At 43.9% G+C, this 21,466-nt stretch overlaps 1 long non-coding RNA gene across 5 annotated transcripts in view; it reads left to right on the top strand.

Moving 5' to 3' along the window:
* The window catches only part of LOC117018817 (uncharacterized), a 79,132-nt gene extending 58,450 nt beyond the window's left edge, over positions 1-20,682 (top strand). For 3 of the 5 annotated variants that reach the window (XR_004422332.1, XR_004422328.1, XR_004422329.1), the window contains exon 4: positions 3,059-3,332. This is a non-coding gene — a long non-coding RNA (uncharacterized LOC117018817). Of the gene's footprint in view, positions 1-3,058; positions 3,333-5,745; positions 5,849-19,838 lie in introns of those variants that run through there. The other 2 variants (XR_004422330.1, XR_004422331.1) reach the window with 2 other exon arrangements.
* The last annotated feature ends 784 nt before the right edge of the window (positions 20,683-21,466 follow it).

Raw genomic sequence — 21,466 nt, 5'->3', positions numbered from 1 at the left:
GGGTTCTCTTAGGAGAACATGTACTTTCAGCTGATTTTGAAGATAAAAAGGAATGATCTTTTATAGTTTTCTTTATGCTTTTCTGCCTGTTCCCCCTCGTGACTAATGGTATATACTCTTACGATATTATACTAATGGAAGTTAGCTAAGTAATCCTGGCCGTGGGCCAGCCTTTGCTATTTTTTAAGGATAACTGTCAAATATTAGAAAAGATAAATAAATCTATGCACATTGGGATTGAATATTGGGATCGAATCTCTAAAATATCTAAAGTTAGCTTTTAGAATTTATTTCTAATAATGAATAATTGGAAGCCAGCTACGTATGTCAGATTGATTATATACACATAGCCCATCAATATTGCAATATTACGCAGACATTAAAATGCTATGAAGTCTAGAGCACTATTGAAAAAGGGTTTATGATGTACTCTTAAGGAAAGTGAAAAAACAAACCCATACCTAAAGTTAACTTTCCATGGATGTGGACCATGCATGAACTTGTCGGGATGGTAGACTTGCAAGTAATTTTATTTCTTTAAAATTTCTTTGACTGTTGTCATAATGGATGGATATAAAAATCCCAGTGTTACCCCAGCTGTATTGCTCCTAGTTGAGTGGTGAGAGTTGGACTGGAGGAGGATTCCTTCCTCCCTTATCCCAGGATGCCAGCTGGAGGGCTTGTCCTGGGTAGGAAAGAGTACAGACTTGCAAACAAGGAGAAGCTGTCTTGATTCCACTCAAGGAACTTCACACAAGCTTTGCCAGCAGCTGGGCACACACCCGACTCTCTGACCTAGCTGGACCTCATGAGCGGCAAAGGAAACTAGCAGATGCGCTTGCCCACGTGTTTTACTACGTTTTTGAGGAACAGTGGGACATGGGAGGACGGTTGGACATTTAGAGATGTGCAGATGGTGGTTTGCGTTCCCAAATCTTTCGAAGGTGAGTTTTGGAAATGCTCCAAACACTGGATAGTCCTTGAATCTGATGTTGAGCTTTGACAACATTTAACTGGCTATTCTGTAATGCTTTATCGGAGGGTCATGGAAATCTCGAGTATTAGACTAGGAAGGAAGCTGGAGATGGAAGCAGAGCTCGCGTGGACCCCTCATGGGCTCACTAAGAGTGATCTATGTCACACTGACCTATTTCTTTTCCTCACGAGGTGAATGTACAGTAGAAGAGGGATGCCACAGACCAGTGTTCTTCAAACTGAACTGGGTAGAGGAAAGGGGGTGTTTGGAGTCCGAATGCCTGGGTGGGGTGAGATTCTTTACTCCCGAGAGGCTCCCAGGTGACGCTGCGGCTGCTGGTCCATGGACCACCCTGAGCAGCAAGGCTCCAAACCATGAGCTCCAAGTAGGGCGTATTAAAAACCAGATTCCCATGCTCTTTGTCCAAAGATTCAGTAAGCACAAGATTCTGTGTTTTCTTCAAGCTCCTCAGGTAATTCTATTGTGCCAGCTCATGAGAAACAACAGCTCTAGACGCTGTGCAACCAGTCACACTATGTTATAGTTCTGATCACAACACTGTCAGGTGCCCTTGTAGGTCAGGTGTCCTTGTGTCCTTGTAGGTCAGGTGTCTTTGTGTCCTTGTGGTCAGGTGGACCATCTAGGTCCACCCTAGATGGAATGAATTCCTTGGACCGCTGCACAATTTCTTTACCTTTTGTTCCTGGCACAGGCTATTCTCGCCGGCCTTCGGTTCTCCTGCCCAGATCCCCCTTGTCACCAAAGCACCCTCAGTGGACTTCGTATCCTCAGGGATGCTGTGGGGACAGAGCCCCAGAAAGCAGTTTCCAGGCTCTCGGCCTCATGTGGAAAGGTGCTGGCTCAGGTAGTAAATGGCCATCAGCTGTGGTTGGTTGGCCGTCAGCTGTAGCCATTGAGCCATTGGCCACTAATATAACTGCTGCGGCTACGGAGGGAAGTTGAGGAGAGAGGAGGAGCGAGGAGGAGCGAGGAGGAGAGAGGAGGAGACTGAAGGAGAGGGGAGGAGAGTGGAGGAGAGGGGAGGAGAGTGGAGGAGAGTGGAGGAGAGTCGGTCGGTTGGCAGCAAAGCGGACAGCAGGTCGCACGTCGTGTAAACCCAGTGAGACCATAGTGGTATGACTCCCCTACCTATGGCTCCGTGGGTGTTCCTTTTTGGCCTAGCCATATCCTGCGTTCTTGTGTGGGGAGCGGGACCAGAGACCCCGCCGGACACCCCGCGTGACAGATGCCCCTTGGAACAGAACTGGGCACTGACTCACTCTGTGCCCCAGTCTCATGGGGTCAGTGGACATGGTAACACCTTCTCTATCTGTTTCGGTGAGGATCGAATAAGAAGACGCCCAAAAGAGTGTTCAGAGCCTGGGGTAAACCAGGAAACGTTCTAGGCTGTTCTCTGTCAAATCGGATGCGACCTCAGACAAGCCATCTGACCCTCTCTCTTTCACCAACAGCAGAAAAGTTTTAAAAAGTATGAAGCGCTAAATAAACTTGGGAGAGTTTCATTATCAGTGGTAGGAAAATACACTACTTTGCCATTTGGCAAAATTACCATCCCAAATTAATGAAGCAGCTCTTAACTAATATGGCATTCGTTTTAACGTGAAGTCTCCTCATTAGCAGTGTTTCTTACGAATGTCTGTGAGAGGGGCCCAATATCAAAGCATTGATCAGTGGTACATGATTTTCACCTGATGCATATGCTAAATCCTCTTACAGGATTCTAGTGGGGGACCATAGTTTTCTAGCCTTAGTGGCATCGAGCTGGGTGAGAATTGCTCTCTCCCACTCTGTGCAAACCTATTGCGATGGATCACAGACTGCCTTCAGCCCCTGCCATTTGTGCCTCGCTAGAATTAAACTTTTCAAGACCTGTTTGGCTTTGGCCAGAGAAAGGAGCCAAAGATTGCACGTTGACTTTGCCTGCTGTCCCCAGGGGCCCCTTCATCCCACTGGACTGTGAAATCAGCATTCCTGTGATGCTAATCTCATTTGTCCCATTCTTTGCCTAAACATTCTTTTCTATCATTTTTGAGAGAAGAGATATAGACTTTTTTTTTTCAGGGTGACGCTGCCTAACTGAAGACTTCTACTGAAGAAAGTCCAGCTAACTACATTTAAGCATTCACTTCTCAAAGACCCAGATTAATAGGCCACTGAGCCTGGAAAAGGTGAGTTGGAAATAATAAAGGCTTGAGAGTGATGGTGGGTTAAAAACACGGTCTCTAGTGGCCTGAGCTCTTACTGTGGCTTCCACACCTTCTCACTGGCTGATCCTGGGTTATTCAGCTCCCCTCTCAGAGCTTCAGCTTCTCTCTCTGTGCAGAGGTAAATAAAGGAGGCGATCAATTTTATTTTTTGTTTTGTTTTGTCCTCCGATGTACTCCAAATGCTTAGAAAATTTCCCTGCGCATAGTAGGTGCTCAATTGATATTTGCTGAATGAAGAGCTTCCTTCCAGAGTGACAGAAACTACATGTCTTGTTCTCTGTTTCCTCAAAGTGTTTCTCCAAACTCTCTGCAAATGTGGCTTCACTGGAATGTTCCGTTCTGTGCTGTTGTTCTTTGACAGTTAAATGGCCCCAGGATTTTGTGTGCCAGGCCAGACAAAAACTAGTGGCACATTAAAAAATCTAAACACTGTGGACTTTTCACATAATCTAAAGTGTTTCCTGACTTGAACTAAAGTAGATGCAACAATTCGAAGGTTAAACCAAGTTTAGTCTTTTACAAATTTTTTATTTTATTTTACTGTTTACAGAACAACATATTTTATGGATGCAATTGACACATCGAATAGAAGAGGGCTATTCCTGATATTATGTTTATCTTAGAGACGTAAATAACAAACAACTCCTATAATAAAAATTTACTATAATTGTAATAGATTTTGGCAGAGTTTATGTATTGTATGCAACGCTAACATAACACTGACTTCCAAAGATAGAGGCCCAGGATTTCTAGGTTAGTTTTGTTAAATGGGAAAAAAAAAAAAAAAAAAATCCACTACTGTATTTGTAGTTTTTACTACATTCAAGAGATGAATTCTCGTAAATAAAATTGTTTAGACCAGTTTCTAACCAGAAAGTTGAAATTATCTGTGGCAATGTAACCACTAAAAACTTGTATACTATGAAAATATTTCAATAATTAATGCATGCTCCATCTAGCGTAATTGACAGGAGGTCATAAACGTAATGGGCCATCTGTGTTTGATTTGTACATGAAAATGCTTAAAGGTCTAGGCAGGTAATTCAAGCTTCTCCAGCGAGGAAGATTTGTTCCAACTTTCCTAAGTAGCAGAGCCATTTACTAGGTTTTTCTTCTTCTTCTTCTTTTTTTTTTCTTAATGTCTTTTCCAGATTTCTACTTGAGCTATCTACTTCTCACTACGTCTCATGCTAATGCAACAATCCCTTTAGAATTTTTGATGTATATGTGGATCACAGCAATTACACTTGGCTCTCCTAACCATTTCAATGGCAACTTGAAAGCCACATGTCTGATTAAAAAATATCAGAAACTCAGGCCAACGCTATGACTTTATCATTCATTCTGCCCAGTCTGACCACTTCAGAGATTTATTGTGCAGTTTCGGCTCTTCGGCCAGTCAACAAACAACCTTGCTAATATCTGTTAACAAAGAGTAAAGACCATTAGGAATTTCAGTCAGATTTCTGCAATCACTCCTTTGGGAGTGGACCAGAATCACCATATTTCTGGTTGTAAAATGGTCTTGGTGGACATCAGAGGAAGTTCTAAAATGATTATTTTGAAAGCCATATGTCTGATTGGTTGAACTGAACCAGCAATGTCTCTGCTGTTAGTACTCTTACATTCTAGTGAACATAACTTCTTTAGATGTCTTATAGGTACCTATAAGATATTTTCTATGCCTAGGAAAATGTACTCTCTCCCCTAATCACCACCCTCCAAAAAAAAAATTTATATATGTTTTTTCCTGTATTGCCTATTTGGGAAAATGTGCCACCACCTACTCAGTTGCCCAAGTCAAGAACCTAGGATTATTCTAGATTCTTCTCTTCCTCTTTTTCCTTTACCAAAGCAGTTCCCAATTCTGTTAGTGCTATAGCTACTTACTATTGCTTGTCTCTGCTTCCTTTTCTCCACCCCATAACCTTAATAATTATTTTTGTCTGGAATATTACAAAAGCCTTCAGTATTACTTCCTTACCAATCTATTCTTCATACTGTTGCCAGAACAATATTTTAAACATTAAAATGCTAATAGCATTATGTCATTTCCGTGAAAAAAATCCTTACAGTAGGAGTTCTACAATCGCCTTGGGGACAAAACCCAAACTTCTTTACATGGAAAAGGAAGACTTTGGCTAATGTGGGCTGGACCTGATGCTACAATGCCACCAAATGCCACCTATCCTGCTCTCTAGTCACACAGATGCTTATCGTCTGAGCACATCAGGATGGCTTAGTGCCTTTGAACATGCAGTTCCCTCTCGCTTGAATCCTCTTTTCCGTATATTTGACATTACAAAACTATGTCTGGATGTTCAACTAAAATCTTCAGTTTTCAGATACATTTTAATTTTTGAAAGGGCCCAACCCTGTCTTTCTTTCCTAGAGAAGTACATGAAATACCAGCTACCCTTCTGATTGTAATCAGAGAATGTAAACATAAAATATAAATTCAATAAAAGCATAAATTCAGCTCTTTGCTATTTCCGGAACATGTGTTCATTATCTTTTAATATATGAAGTGTACTTTCACAGGGATAAGAAAAACGAGAACTTGGAAAATTATTAATGAGCATGAAGCAAAGGCAAGTAGAAGAATCTCCAGTTAAACCAGGAAGAAAATGCAAGGCAGTGAAGGTGGCATTTATGGTGGTTTTAAATACACTCGAGAGCACTCGGCGTGCCACGCTCTGTAGGGGACAGAGGACGATGACGCGGGTCAACCTTTATTTCTCTTTGTTTACTGAGCTTATGAGGTTGATTTTTCCTTTCAACACACAAGACTAGTTGTTCTTGACTATCCTGAGGATCAGAAGATTTTTTACGTATTTTTCTGTATATTCAAACACTAAAAAAAAACACAATATTAGACAGCTCCGGTCTTTGCCACCCAGATGTTTCAAGTTCAAAGCAAATAACAATATGACAGGCCAGAGGCAACGGAGCCATCTATCAAACAAATGCACGGCCTGATGAGATGGCAGATTAAAAGGCTTAACTGAGGACGGTTTCGGCTGGTGCAGATAAGTGCCCAACTGCGGTTTCCACCAAAACGTAGTTTCTTCTATTGTTTTTTGATATAGGAAAGCAATGAAATGCGCTACAGAGAAAAATTAGGAGAGACAAAGAGCAGGATTAAGAACACCCCAAAAGTGAATTTTCCCTTTCATTACTCAGCAGCCATTGTGACGGCACTGGAATAAACCCTTGCAGATATGGAAATCTGTATCCTATCTGCGTTTAGGTTGTAAGCAGCTTTTTCCATTGCATGTGACATCAAATATCTCCTTTTCACTAGACCTATTTATTTAGTATGCTTTTTATGGATTCAAACTATTCCACTGTCTGGATTTACTCATGTATTTAAACAATTCACATTTATTAAACATTCAGGTTATGTCTAGCTTTTCTCTAAGTCAAGATAGTGCTTTAAAATATGTATAGGAAGACATGTTGATGGGTGCTATCATCTCAGAAGGTTTATGTGCCTGAATTGGAAACTATTGTTTGTCAAGAGAGGATATGCCATGAGACAGAGCAGCTCCTATACCATATTTAAAAAAAAAAAAATTAAGTATTATTTCTTAAACCCTGATTCTTGAATAACTTGGGGATGGTGGGAGCGAGGTGAGCCTGGAAGGAGGATGTCAGGGGGAAAAGGAGGGAATCCTTTAGCTTCCGGCAAGTGCGTTACTTATTGGCGCTTATTTATGTACTATGCAGGGTACGTAAGTGGAAGAGAGCAGTGATAAGGAAGGAGTGAACGGACCTGTGCAGAATATTGATCGTGTCCCAAACCCTTGGCGAGGGCCTCTGTATACAGCGTCATTAATGAAACTTCAGGTCGGGGTTCGTACCCCGAGTGCACACACACACACACACTCACATCAACAGAATGCCTTCTAGAAACATCCATCACTTAAGGAACAAAACCCAACCTACCGTTTTAAAAAAAAAGTAACTTAGGAGAGGGGCTTATACATGGAATGTGATTATTGAAACTGGCCGCAAACAAACAGTTGAAATATTTTACTGATAGATGTCCTTCATGAGACCAGACACGTGAGTTCAGAGAGCCTGTCACTGCTTTGTAAGCTCATCAGAACGGTCAGAGGCACAAATAGTCATGTTGCTAAGACCTCCCTGCTCACCCTGATTTTCTCAGTGTCCGGGGTGGGGCCACCTCTGAGTGGAGAATCTTATAACCTCACAATGCCAGGGCAGATGCTTTGTTTTCTGTCCAGCACCGCTCTCTCTGGAGCCCCTCGGGGACCTGGGAAGGTGGGTGGGTCCCAAGAGGACGGAGGAGACCTCTGGGCATATTTTTGTCACAAAGCAGTCCCCCAGTACATCCCTCTGAGGATGCTTTCAGCTGCATTTGTCTCTGGCATGGTCTGGATGCTGCTTTCGAGGATTCCTCCTCCTGTTTGATGGAGAAAGAAAGAGGGTGTGCCCTTGAGACCTGGTCCTTCCTATGGGGCGGGGAGGACTTTCTCACGGTGCCTAAGAACAACCAGGCAGAGCTCTGGCTAGAAGATGTGGCTGAGAAAATCTAAACAAAGCAAACTGGGGACACCTCAGATGCAAGACTTTGTAATTTAACAACTTAGAGCCGTAACTATTAGGTCAGTGACTGGAAGTCTGTCCTATAAACAAGGATTATAAGATTTAAACAGGGCTTTGACTCCCAAGAGTTATGTCAGCAGCCAATGGCGATAGCCGGGCAGCCACCCTGTCTTTCCACTCCTTCACTTAAAGTGACAGCATCCAGCTTTCCACTCCGCATCTATCATAAAGACACATTGATTTCCTTTCTGGAGAAACACATATTACTTTTCTCCTGCTAAAAAGATAAATCTGACAGACTGTAATCAAATGTAGTTGTTCACAACTACAGAAATGCGTTCAGGGCCACGCATGAAAACAAAAATACATCTTAGTAACTAAAGAAAGAGTTTTGTGGCCAAGTTTATTGGTAGAAAACACTTGAATTTACACACACACACACACACACACACACACACACACCTGTGAAGCCTGAGTTGGTTAACAGGTTTCAAGCTAACATATTATTTGTGGTGACATCAGTAACTATTACTCTCCGTTAAAATATCCACTAAAACTATTCTGTCCACCTTCTCTGTTTAACCTTAAGATGCTGGACTATTGGGGCTTGGTCTTTAAAATGAAGCGTTTCCCAACGTGAAACTTGGTTTTGAGAGGAAATGCCATTTGAGATGTGGTGTAGAAAAACCAAGGGTCTCTGTGTTTCTTATCCACCTGGCTCTCATAACTGTAGTTTTGCTCAGTATTTGGCTATGATTCGGCTACATGTGTATGGAATATTTACATGATTTCATAAATTTATATATTGAATAGCTCTTATTCTTTTTCAGTGTGTCTAAGGAGAGCCAAGATGTCACATATATACATACATACAGTTGGTTTGTTTCCTGAATTTAGATAGACATTTAAATAGATTTTTCTTAACTTTTTTTGATATAAGGAAGTCTGTGGAAGAGGGACTTGAAATCAGTGAGGCTTGATGCCTTTTGGATCTCATTCATTGATTTAGTTCAGGTCCTCTCACTATAGGTCGAGCTGATTTTTAATGGAACTTTTCTAAATATTTGAGCCTTTGGCATGTTTTGTCTTTTTTTCTCAGTATAGATATGACTAATTGTATTTTCATTAAAAGGGAGAGAGATTGGATGTCTCTTGTTCACACCTAGTGGCAATTTCCTGCCCAGATATCTTGGCATAATATATCTTATTTCAGCTAATTTTCAGAGGTGAAAAAAAAAAAAAAAGAAACCACATAATGAATGGAAGTGTGGAGGTACAGTTTTAATCGACTATCAATCCAATCTTGCCTTAAATGGTCCATCTTTTCAATAAAGTTTTTCCATTCTATCCTCATAATTTTGAATATTATATTAAGATGTATGATTCAAGAAGAATTGTAGTAGGAAAGAAAATTATTGAAAGTTATTTTAATAACCCTGCACATTGATTCACAGTGTATATACATATATAATTACATTGAGTTTAAATGGGCAAACACTGAGAACTATTTTTCTTTTAAAAATGTGAGCTTGAAAAATTTTCCCTTGAGTGGGCTCCACTGTCATTTCTAAGTTTACAAAATCATAAAACATTATTATTTATATGATAATGTGTCCTACAAGTGAACAGCCCTGCAATGCATTATGGGGTTAGTTTTGACAACACTTTGGTTTAAGAATCATCTTACAACTCTGATACTTGTCCTTGATATACCATTAAGATATATATATGTGTGTGTGTGTGTGTATATATATATATATATATATACACACACACACACACACACATATATACACACACATATATACACATATATGTTATTTATTTATTTATTTATTTATTTATTTATTTATTTATTTTTCTAAAAAGCATAGTATGATATGGAAAAGGGGAAAGATAAAGAGTAGCCAAATCAGAAGTTACCTTGCAAGAATAATATCAGCAAAGGTTGGCATTTAAATTTTAAGAGGAATAAAGTAACTTCTTAAAGTAAAAAAAAAAAATAAGAAAAGGAAACCAGTAAAAGTGGGTGAACTCATTCACTTGAAAATTATGGTGTCCTCATTAAGCCTCAGCCAAGTGGTTAAACATTTGTCCCAATTTCTCTCTGGTACTGGTGTCATTTGAAAGTTTAACCCAAAATGAAAGGCCTTTCTGACACAGGAAATATGTGATTCTTTCCTGAAAGAATATGTGTGATCCCCCAAACTCCAGACACTGGAAGATGAAGGCAAGCACACAATATTACCCAGATCGTGATTTATACGTGCTAAACAGACAATAAACTCACCACCATCCTTAGTCCCCACAGAAAGTGCTACCGGCTAGTCCTAACTCCAGCACAATATTTCAAAGCAATATTTTCCGAAGTTTTTTCTTATTTACAAAAGAAGCAATTCATTTTGTAGGACATTTCAAACTGGCAAATGGCCAACAACAATTTTGACCAAAGCTGGGTGTAGAAGGTATTGCAAACACAAAGCGAAGGAATATTTAGGAAAGATGGAAACAAAAAGGAAGATTATTCATCCTTCCATACGGCTTTTTAAAGCCATTTGCAATTATGGGCTGTGTCTGGTAGCTTCTATAATTTTTTTTTTTTTCCATTGAGAAGGCAGAAGACTGAATAAGTTTGTGAATGCATCGCAAAAGAAAGGGAAGAAATTCAGCCCGACAATGGAATTTAGCTGATTGCTTGAGGATCTGCGTGTGATAATGACACTCTTAACCAGGAGAATGGAGGATGTGGTCTCATTTGGTTTTCCAGGAAGGGATTTCAAGGACTTCACCAAAAATTAAGTTCCTGGTGGGAAGGTAGAGTGGATCAGAAGTATTAGAGTGACAAATGCACTTCAAGAGAAAGGAGAAAGAGTGGGGTTTTTCTCAAGATGTAGTTAGATAATACGATACACAGACTGAACCACGCTCCATGCTTCTGGACTCTTACGATCCAACTGTAAGGAGATTTCTAGACATTTGGGTCTGAATAGGATTCTCCCCAGTTTCATAGTCCATTCCACAGTTACCAAGTAAACACTTTCTTAGAAAATTCCAGCTAAGTTGCAAGACATTTTAGGTGTCAAATTATTCACAGATCTTCACAAACACCCCTACGCCCCTAACACAACACTACTTGACAAAGTCTCAATCTTGTGTCTTAGCGATGACATTTTCAAAGTCTCTCTAGAAGGGCTGGTGCTCCATTTGTTTTGGAAATGATCTCTGGAACCCTCCCCAAAGTCTCCGTACGTAAGTCCCGCAAACTAGGAAGTCAAACATGGCATTTCCTTAAGAGTACAACCACTTTCTCATCTGGAAAATGGGAATGACAATGCCTAACTCACAGCAAAGACATGCATGAATGCAGCTAATGTATTGAAAGCACTAGCATAGCAGAACTCACTAGAACAGCAAGCTGCAGACAGAAGTAGAAAGAAAGTGGGAGACAGTGACTTGTGGCTTTGAGGCATTCCTCAATATCATTCCTACCGTATCCTTTCATTTCTGCAATTTTCATCAACGGTGCTATCTATGTACGGAAACATTTGCCAGATGCTGGTATCCTTCCCAACTCCCCGCGCCCCCGCTCATCTTGTTTCAGACCACTCTAAATCTGCAACCTCAGAACCTCAAAAATGAAATCTTCTCTGAGTAAAGTATGACTATGATGTAATAAAGGACGCCCGGAGGCTGGATCCGGGGAACCCTCTGTCCAAAGCTCCCAGCCTTCCCCGGGATTAGTCACTTGGCTGTCTCACTGTGCAGCTAGTAATTCAGAGACAATCATGTTACCAAGATGGCATTTAATCTGTATTTGGCATATCTCAAGTTTTCATCTTCATTAATAGAGCCATCAAAGTTTCACCGGGCCTGACTGGTATTGGACACACTAGTGATTCACCCAGAGAAGAGGTTTGCAGTTTGCCTGGAGAGACTCTGCTTGCCAGATGGCAGCTGTTAATCTGCCTGCATCGGGATGTGTGTGTGTGTGTGTGTGTATGTGTGTGTTTTTGGGGGGGCGGCTAAGCACCCCTGGCCCCTGGCCAACACGGCTATCCCTCACCTCTGATTACACACCGCTGCCGACCCCAGGCTACCGTGTTTCCCCGAAAATAAGACCTGGCAGGACCATCAGCTCTAATGTGTCTTTTGGAGCAAAAATTAATATAAGACCCGGTGTGATATTATAGTAAAGTAAGACTGAGTCTTATATTAATTTTTGCTCCAAAAGACACATTAGAGCTGATGGTTCGGCTAGGTCTTATTTTTGGGGAAACACGGTAAGGTCCTGGGTCCTTGTGGCAGGGTGGGGCCTCCACCCCCTCTGGGCTGGGGGAAGGGACTCTGGTGAAGGGAAGGGATGGTTTCCTGGCCTTACTGTGTCTCTGCTGCCTGTAGCACAGGCCCTGGAATCAAAAGACCCCCATGGAAGTCAGGTAGTGGGTTCGGTGGAAGGGCGCAAACCTGGGAGTCAGAGAATTTTACGTAGGTAGCTACATAAAATTAAGCATCAAATGAACCTCTTTGAGCCTCAGATTCTCCCGCGTACATGGTAGGAACCTGATCGCGTCATCATGGTAGGCATCCCAGAGAATAGTCGCGACCGGGAAACAGGTGGAGACCCATCCCACTGTCCCCTGGGAGATGAGGCCAGAGAAACTCTCCTACAGGTACTGAGGGGACGAGACGAGAACATGGTGACGACGAGGGGTTCAGCCCTGGGGGACACAGATCGTAAGACATCAGGAGGCTTACGTGCAAAGCCACGCAGCAGTTGGAAGCGGTGTAGCTAGATCTTAAAATCCGTGCTGGGTGAAAGAGAAAGAAAAGGAACTAGAACAAAATCTGTGGAGATCCTCTGTATCCATTAAAGATATGTACACTGAGAAGGAGGACGTACTCTGTGTTTCATGATGCGATATAGAAATTCCAGGATATCACCAAACCCGATAGCCTTCAAAGCCGAGGGGTCAGGGGAGGAAAATAGAAGAAGGGAGATGAAACAAAAGGTGATGGACAACTGAGCTGAAGGGCCTGGTACAAAATTATAATGATAGCATGTTACAAAGAGAGGAGCATGAGTTGACTCAATGCTATTGCCTCTGGATCTAAAAAGATCCAAGGGAAAAAGGAAATATCAAGGAAAAAGTGATGGTCTCAATTAAAAAAAAAATCATAGGAACGGAGAAAATTTAATAAGAGCAATGCTGTGGGGGGTGTAGGATCAGGGCATGGGGACATTGTCCCCTGGGCTGGTTGGCCTCTCTCTCTCTCTCTCTGAAAGAAGTCCAGAAGTCTTAGTTGGAAAAATAAGAGACTGGAATGAAGCAGAGTTGCCTGATATTCATTTGCTGCTATCTGAACGCTCCATCGCCGCAGACCCTGGCTGCCTGAGGCACTTCCCTAATTTTTCCCAGTTCTCATTTTTTGTGACTTGTTCACTGGCGAGCTTTCAGAAGGTGTGGTGCCCATTCTTGTTGAACCAGTTGAGAATTTCCGGGATCCCCAACCCTTTGGCCCTGCAAATCAGTGTAGCTGCTCTGCCAATCAATGAGACCTTTGTGTGTAACAGGTCAGAGGGATGTGCCTGTGTGAGAAAGAGCCACAGGGGAACTCCCATCGTTTTTCTGGAATCTGAGAAAAAAAATTGCAAGTGTGTAATGGGGCACGCTCTGTAGTCTCCTTCTGCCAATTTACAGATTGAAAGATGAGTGTGGATTTATTGGAATGGTATAATGAAGTGCCATGGCACGGGTCATAATTTCTACCAGGTATAATGGAGCTGGGAGAGAAATAATTTCCCTCCCACGGAATAAGTTCCGTCATCCACGTAAGCCTTGCCTTCTTCAAAGCTCTGTGTTCATTTCCTTTCAATACAATAAGTAATCTAAACATGAGGATGGAGTGATCTATAATCCACTTCCTTTATTGGGAGCTCAACTTTTGAGATAACACTGAAGATAAAAATTAGCAGGACACCTCTGGGCAAAGAGAGCCTAGCTAGTCTGGGTCACACTTCTATTTATCACCAAACATCTCCTTCTCCTCCGTAGTCCTCAGGCTTCTTTCCTCCCTTCCTTCCCTTACTTCTCGGTTGGCCAGTTGGATGCCTTATGCCTCTGAAGGCTGTGATTAGTTCAAGGACGGGTATATGACCCCGCCTAAGCCAGTTCAAGACTTCCCCGGGACTTGGGTGGGGGATAGAGAGAAAGAAGTGCTCTCCTTTCTCGAGGAGCCACATCTAATCCAATAACTTCTGGTGAAGAGAGCCTGACAAAGGAGGAAGCCAGCGAGAAGCAGAGTGGAGCAGAGCAGGAGTTACTGGGACATGGCCGTGACCAAAGCCAAAGCTTTCTAGACGCGTCACTCACGTGAACTAATCAATTCCTCTTGGTTTTAGCTGGTTTCAGTTAACTTTTTGTCATTCATTTTAGAAGATGGCTTGAGCATAGAGTGAGATTTGGTGTCAAAGGGTAAATAGACCCGGAAGTTTTATAAAAAGTTGCTTTTGTGATTATGACTCTATTGGACTCTTAAATTTACTATTAATAGAGACCATCACAGAAAGCAGATAGGAATTTAAAGAAATCTGTGAAAGAGCAAAGTAACATCCTTGCATGGTGATTTTTTGGCATGGTTCAGATATTACGAGACGTTGGAGTGTTCTATAGTCAGTGATTTCTGCATGATATTTACATAGAGAGAACTTTAAAAAGGTTACATTTCCTTTCTACTTTTATATTTACTTTGTGTTAAGGTTATAGGATCTTGTTGGCAATGTTGCAGATGCTATTTTTGTAAACTCCAACTCAGTGCAGTAGGATGGAAATTTTAAGCCACAGCAACAGTACATATATTTTACGTCCCTGTAACATTCAAGCTATAGTATGTCTGAGAGTCAGTGAAGGTTGCTTTTTGTAACCTCTGGGGCAGAAAAATCCAGAAATCTTTTGTTTACAAATTTCAAAGATTTTTGTCTTTGCACTTACAAAAAGTAAGTGCACAAAGTATATCCACAAAATCAAATGCAGATATAATCTGCTTTAAGCACTTTTGGCAATGTATCAACTATGCCTGTATTTTGATAAGGAAAAAAACACAACTTTTGGTCAACGCAAGTCCTCTGCTGTGTGTTGCCATCTCTGACATCTGTCCATCAAGCGGTGAGCTTGGGATGTAGGGCCACCTGGTCCTGTACAGGAAGTAAGAGACAGATATACAACCTGGGACTTCTTTCTGATGAATTTTAGTTATGGTTGATTCTGAAATAGCTCTCACACAATTTCACATAAAGGATTCTGTTTATATATTCTTCATTCCTCCTTTCTAAAAGGGAAAATGGTTATAGACTTATTTGAGTAGAATGGTCTGAGGGTATTAAAAAAATCAAACAGAGGTGATTTAGTTTGTATTTCAGTGGGCTCTGTATTGGTTTCCCTTACAGAGATATTTGCTAGCAGAACAATTGTGTGCGTGTATGAGTTTTTTTTTTTAACTCAACGTGCTTAGACATATATACTAGACTACAAGCACCTTGAAGGGTGGTGTATTTTTTGTTTTGTTAACCCTGTCACAGCTAGTGACAGGATTCACAAAGAAGGCTCTTGAGAAATCAAACACCAGTTTATAATCGTATAGACTTTACGCTCCTGACGATGTCTGCTGGTGACGTGTATGGTTCCTAAATCTATCTGGTGAGTGGACTTGGCAAGGCTTACAATCATTACTTCAGAGATGATGAATCTGAGCCTCAGAGAGCGTGAGTGATGGGGGTTCCCCTCCATGTCTTTCATCCACCCATTTCTTGCATCCTCCCAGCTGGACGCCTTATGTGGAGTGGAGAACGTTACCATGCGAGGGAGGCAAGACAAGGACTGATGACAAATGGTGTGTCTGAATTCACGTGTCAGGTCAGTGACAGTTGATGAAAGTCTTCCTAGAGTCACAGGAGTTCTCCCATCACCGCTGGCACCTGACCTCCTGGGCTGGAGGGGGTGTCAAACTACGTTCAGCATAGCCATGAGCAGACCACGGTGGAATTGGCAGTGAAGTTGCCAAATGGATGGCAGTAGACCTGTGTCTCTGGCCTGAAAGTGAGCTTCAGGTTCAGTCCTTGGGTTGCTGGACCATCTTTACCTAACTGTTACCTGGTCTCTTTCACTGTAGGTGGACTTATCACTCAGATAGACAAGCAGCTGCATTGAGAAGGGGTCAGCCTCAACGAGCACGACTCATGGAGCACGTGCTACCTTGTATCTTTGGGTACAAGGATTTATGTAACAAAATGTTCTGGTCTCTCTGAGTTGTAGCTGAGAGGTTTAACATTCAGCGGAGTCCCAGGTTAATTCTGGGACGGACAATGTAGCAATTTGGCTTGTCCCTTGTATGAGCTGATACACATGTTTCACAAATGGTTTACTGAACCATTGGCTCAGTCCTCTGCTCCCCTGTGGTCCAGCAGAACTCGCCTCAGTGAAGGATGGAACTCATAGATGTTGCTCAGTGAGTAGCCACTGAATGAATGAAAGAATAAATTGATAAGTAAAGCATTGCCTTATTCCAAAGGTTCCCCTTGACATTGCCTGATGTGTTTTTATTAAAAGAAGACCATGGCAGGTGAGCCATGGAGACTTTGGTCGAAGTCACAGGTGTTTGCCCAAAGTTGTGTCCTTTTCATGCTGAGGACAGCAAGACTCCCTGGGAGACCGTTCGTCACCTGTTTTATGGTTCTCACTTTCCTTAAAATAGTAATTAAGAAAACAAATGAGAGCTTTTCCTTGAGGGGCAGCCCCTGGTGTACCCCGGGAGGTGCACCCACTCTGACGAGAGTGGTACCCTGGAGGATAAAAAGATCCCACCTCTCTGAAACAGATGCTTCATTGGATGATGGAACTGGAGCAGCCAGATCCTGCAGGTGTGGGCTGGGCTGTGGAGAATCATTACAGCCTCTTCAGAGATGCGGATTTACTCTGCGTTTCATCAGCCACAGGCAGAGAAATAGCTTCAGTTCAGCTCGATGAGAGCCAGATCACAAAAGAAAGATAGATGGCCAGTGTGGTTCGTCACTACAAGCATACTGTCTTCATTTGAAGGAACAGTCTGGCACCCGTGTTCATCAAGGAAGAGAGTTAGCTCGGCGGGCCAGCCCGTTTAACCCTCGGTGCGCCCCTCAAGGGAAAGCTCTCATTTGTTTTCTTAATTACTATTTTAAGGAAAGTAAGAACCATAAAACACATTACTCAATCATTTAAGAAGTTCCTGGCTTGGACTACGAGATGCTTAAGGAAGGGCTTTTCATACCTGGAATGTCTGAATCTCCACCTGGAGAAAAGTACTGTAGCCAGTGAAGGAAATGTGTTAGAAGGGCAGTCATTTTGCTGGGTGCTTTTCATACATGGTCGTGTGTGCAATTAACCTGGAAACAGCCACATGGACAGACGCTGTCCTGCCTACTCATGTGAATACCGGCTGTAAGCTCACCTGTGGACTCTTGTGTTCAGTGGCTCAGTCCTCTGCTCCCCTGTGGTCCAGCAGAACTCGCCTCAGTGAAGGATGGAACGTGGAATCTCAGGCCAGCCGCACACAGCGTCTCGATCACCTAAAAATGCCAGAAAAGGGGTTTGCAGTTTGGGTGGGAGCAGTAGCCCGTATCTGCACTCAGCATCCTCCCCGGCCCCCCTACCCCCCCATCTGAAGTGAAGGTGGATAACGAGCGGTTTGGGCGCTTACAAACAAGTGATGCCTTAGCATCGTTTGGTACGTGTCACATCCACGTTTTCGGTCTATCCCTTCCGCCTTAACAAGGAGAGCTATGCAGCCCTCCAGAAGTTCTATTTTCCGGATGTGCTCAGACAACATCCAGCGACCCAGTGTACCTCTGAGAGGTGTAGACAGGTGTGTTTCCGGGGAGCCCGGCTGAGTGAGACCCTGCGAGGCCCTCAGTGGCTTAGTCCTGGATAATCTCCCATGAACGTGGTATCGACTCTGACTTTACCCAGGGGCACGTTGACTATGGTTCTAAGAACACGATATGCTAAGCACGCCCGAGGTGCAGAAGAAACTTAAGAAGCTTAACTATGGCTGTGGAAATGTTATCATCCGCTATCGGGCAATGGCCAGGGAGTCTACAGCCACAGATCTGGGCTTCAGGAGATGATGACAACACAGGAGAAGCGTGCGCTCTTAGAGTGTTTCAGCCAGCGAGTCACGGGAAAGGAGTGTGTGAGCACAAAACCTGAACCCCTGTCCTGGGCTTTTTGGGCCGAACATGATGGAAACCAAAGCACAATCGGAGAGATGACAACAGCATACCGAGAGGCCTGCTCACGTTTGGTACGGATCCTCTCGGGGAAGCAATAACCCTGAAAGGAGGGGAAGCTGACGTTTGTTTTGTTCTTGGCACACGGGCAGCAAATACCAGAGCAGTTCCCGGGATCAGGAGCCAGCGCTTGCCTCCGTCGTGGAGGTGAGCCATTTCTCAAGGAGAAACCCTGTTGCCTTATATTCAGTCACACGAAAAGAGCCACTTCCATTGGGCATCAGGCGACATGTCAACATCTGGCAGGAAGGTAGGATAAATCGTCCACAGCACATCTGCTACGTGGAGACGTGTTCACCCCCGCCCCGCCCGCCCCAACCTCCAAAGGAAGCCACATGCCAAAGCTTTGATGTGAAAAGTACTTAACATTCTCCAGTGTGTCAATCACCCCGTGGCCGCCAGTGCAAAAGGAACAACCTTCCTGGCATGACTTTCACGCTCACCGGCACCAGCTCGCTGCAGTCATCCTGCTGAGGTCCTTTACACATGAAAGGGAAAGTGAGCACGTGCGAGAAGCTCGGAATGCCTGCTGGGGGCCTGCTGTGTAGTAACCCTTCACAGAGCAGACTCTGGCGTGGGGCAACACCTTGCCAGCTAACAGATGAGTTCGGGATCAGATGCCCCTGCATCAGTTGGAAGGCTTGGCCAGCACCGACAGGCTTGTCTAGCCCGGAACCCGGTAAAGAAGCACCCTTCCCACCTCCACGGCAGCCTGGCTGCCCACTGGGGATAAGGTGACCCGCACGTCGCTCTGAAAACTTGGGGTTCTGGAACATTAAGGCTGCCCCGTTTGAGTCAGTTGTCATGGCGGGTGCTTTTGTGATCCCTGCAACCGATCTGCTCGTAGAGTGAGAAACATGAATTCCATCAGCCTTATCTTAACATTCTTAACCGTCCATGTTGTTCTTGGTCGTCAAATTAGCCGTTTCCTCTCATTTCAAATCCACTGACAGTTTGGGGCGGTTTGAGTTGAGTGGGTTGGACAAGGGGAAATAGGCGATTTCCTCTGCCTCTTGGAGAGCAAATCTCTCACCCAGATACTTCTAAAGCATCTCTTTCAACAGCAGTCTTTATTCCTGGTTTAGCAGCACAAGTGTAAAGAAAAAGTTTCTTCTTTACAATGCTCCAACTCAAAGTCCAAATGAGAGATGACTTCCTGGTCCTGAAGAAGACACTTAAGCACTTGCCTTTCTGTCAACAAGGTATCCCAGTTCGAGCACGACGGTTCAGCTCTCAGGTAGGGAGGGATGAGAGGGCAAGCAGGTTCTGTGGGTGCCGACACAAATGTCTGGCGTCTCTTCAAGGGCCGGGTGAGAAGAAGGGCCTGGAAAGAATGTTACCAGCCAGAAACATCATGTTTATGTCCCCCTACGTGATATATGGGGGGCTTCTCTTGTGTCTGCACACATTTCCTCTGTTCTTACAAGTCCGATTTGGGTCTGCTGAGAAAAACTTTCTTAGCATGGGCTTTAGAGATTTGCTTCGTCTACTCTGGTGGCCCCAACAGAGGGCACCTCTGGTTCTTCATCTTTGCATTCTTTTGTGATGCGTCAACACCTCATGGTCCCCAGAAACTCCCACCATGTCTGCCCACCAAATAGCTATTTGGTCAAGTTGACCTGGAATCTAGAATGTACCCACCGTTTTGCCTATTTCACGTTCCCCTATTCCCGTAAGTAAAATATTTGTGTCATGTTACGTGTTTTGTTCAGGGGCACTAGTGATTTGAATAATCCTGTGACAGGTTTTCCAGCTGGCAGGTGTTTGGAGGACTGAGACCTGCTTCTTTCCTGGGTGCCTCTCACGGGAACAATTAGAATCAGACGAGATTGGTGCGTCTCTCCTGGATTCATAGTAAGCAAGCGGAGTCCAGGCGCCCAGAATTCTTCCCCATGTTGACTCCTCCTAGAAGGTGGAACCATCCTAAGTCTAAAGAGGAATCACCGTCACTCAGAAAACTTCTATCAGCTTCTTTCTGGGGCTGTGTGAACGTAAGACTCATCTCAGTAACGTGTTATGAGAAAATTCATGCCTCACCACAAAGAAACAGCTGTGTATTGCCGCAGTCACTAACTTTTGAAAGATGTTAAAGGAAGGTATTTATTTCACGCCAGTCACTTCAGCTCCAGCTTCCCCTTCAAGTTTTAATATCATGGTGTCTCCTGCTGGTCCTGTAAGTGCTACCTTGTTTCTCTGATGAGCGTGGGGAAAACCAGGCCCGGTAATTTACGGCTCCTATTAAGAGGGTTGGCTGGACGAGCGGACAATACGTCAATAATTATTTCTGGTGCGGCTCTCACGGCGGAGGAAGTGCAGTAGAATGGCTTATTTTAACGGAAGACAGATACGCCTGACCTGGGTTTTATGACAGATGTCAAGTATATCGAATGTGTTGTGAAGCAGATCGCCTTATTGGCAAAGAAATGAAAGACCTCCAGGAAGATGGATGGGAAGCTTTCCTCAAGGGGTTTCCTGTCTCTTGGTGTAGGGAAGGCCGAGAACTTGAAGACGGGCCAGTGAGCAGGCAAGAGTGGAGACTGGGGTGAGCAGTCCAAACTCCTGCCTGTCCCCGAGACTTGGAAACAAAAGTCCCCAAACCCTGGAGGGCTGGTGGGAGAGTGAGGGGTGGGGTGGGGCAGCAGGGTGGGGACCGGACAATGTGAACAAGGACACCCTGAGGGCCTCTTTACTGTGACACCTCGGTGCCTCCTGGACCTGCTCACAAATGTGCTTCTCCAGCCTTCCTTCCTGAGTTCAGTTCGACGAATACTTCTGGAGGGTCCTCCGTGTGCTGAATCCCACGGGTTCCTGCTCCAACCAGATCCCTCCACCTTCCTTCTTCTGGGTCCCTCTAGCTTGGGAGGACACGGGATCTTGGGGTCACTTATTAGCTGCTGGGTGGCTGGCGTAAGTCGATTTACTTCTGGCTCATTTTCTTCCGCTGGAAAAAGAGGTCTCGGACTCGTGCCTCACAGAAGTGAGAAGACTTGAGGTTAGAATAGAAGTACGAAGGGGGAAGTGATGGCCACCCCCTCTGGTCACCTTGTCTCTTGTAAGGACTGCTTTTCACGCTGTTTCTGTCCACCCTCCGTGAACATCTTCCATTAGGTTACAAGCTCCTTGTATCCCCACGCGCTGAGCTGCTTCTGTCAAATCAGGTTATCCGGAAACAGATGAATTACAGCAGGTACCATTCCTCCAGGTGTAACCAGCACCAGGTGTTTGGCTTGGTGGAAGAACAAGCTGGATTTCAGCTGTCCCTTCCGCTGGGCACCCTCGGGTTGGGTGCCACCTGTACAGCTGCCTGTGGACGCCCCGTTGGCACCTCACACGGTGCTCGGCTCAACGTACGTACTACGTGAATGTTTGAAA

The sequence above is a fragment of the Rhinolophus ferrumequinum genome, chromosome 28 (assembly GCF_004115265.2).
Source record: "Rhinolophus ferrumequinum isolate MPI-CBG mRhiFer1 chromosome 28, mRhiFer1_v1.p, whole genome shotgun sequence".
Classification (NCBI taxonomy): Eukaryota; Metazoa; Chordata; class Mammalia; order Chiroptera; family Rhinolophidae; genus Rhinolophus; species Rhinolophus ferrumequinum.
The sequence above is the reverse complement of the archived record's forward strand: the minus strand, read 5'-3'. Positions and strand labels throughout refer to the sequence as shown.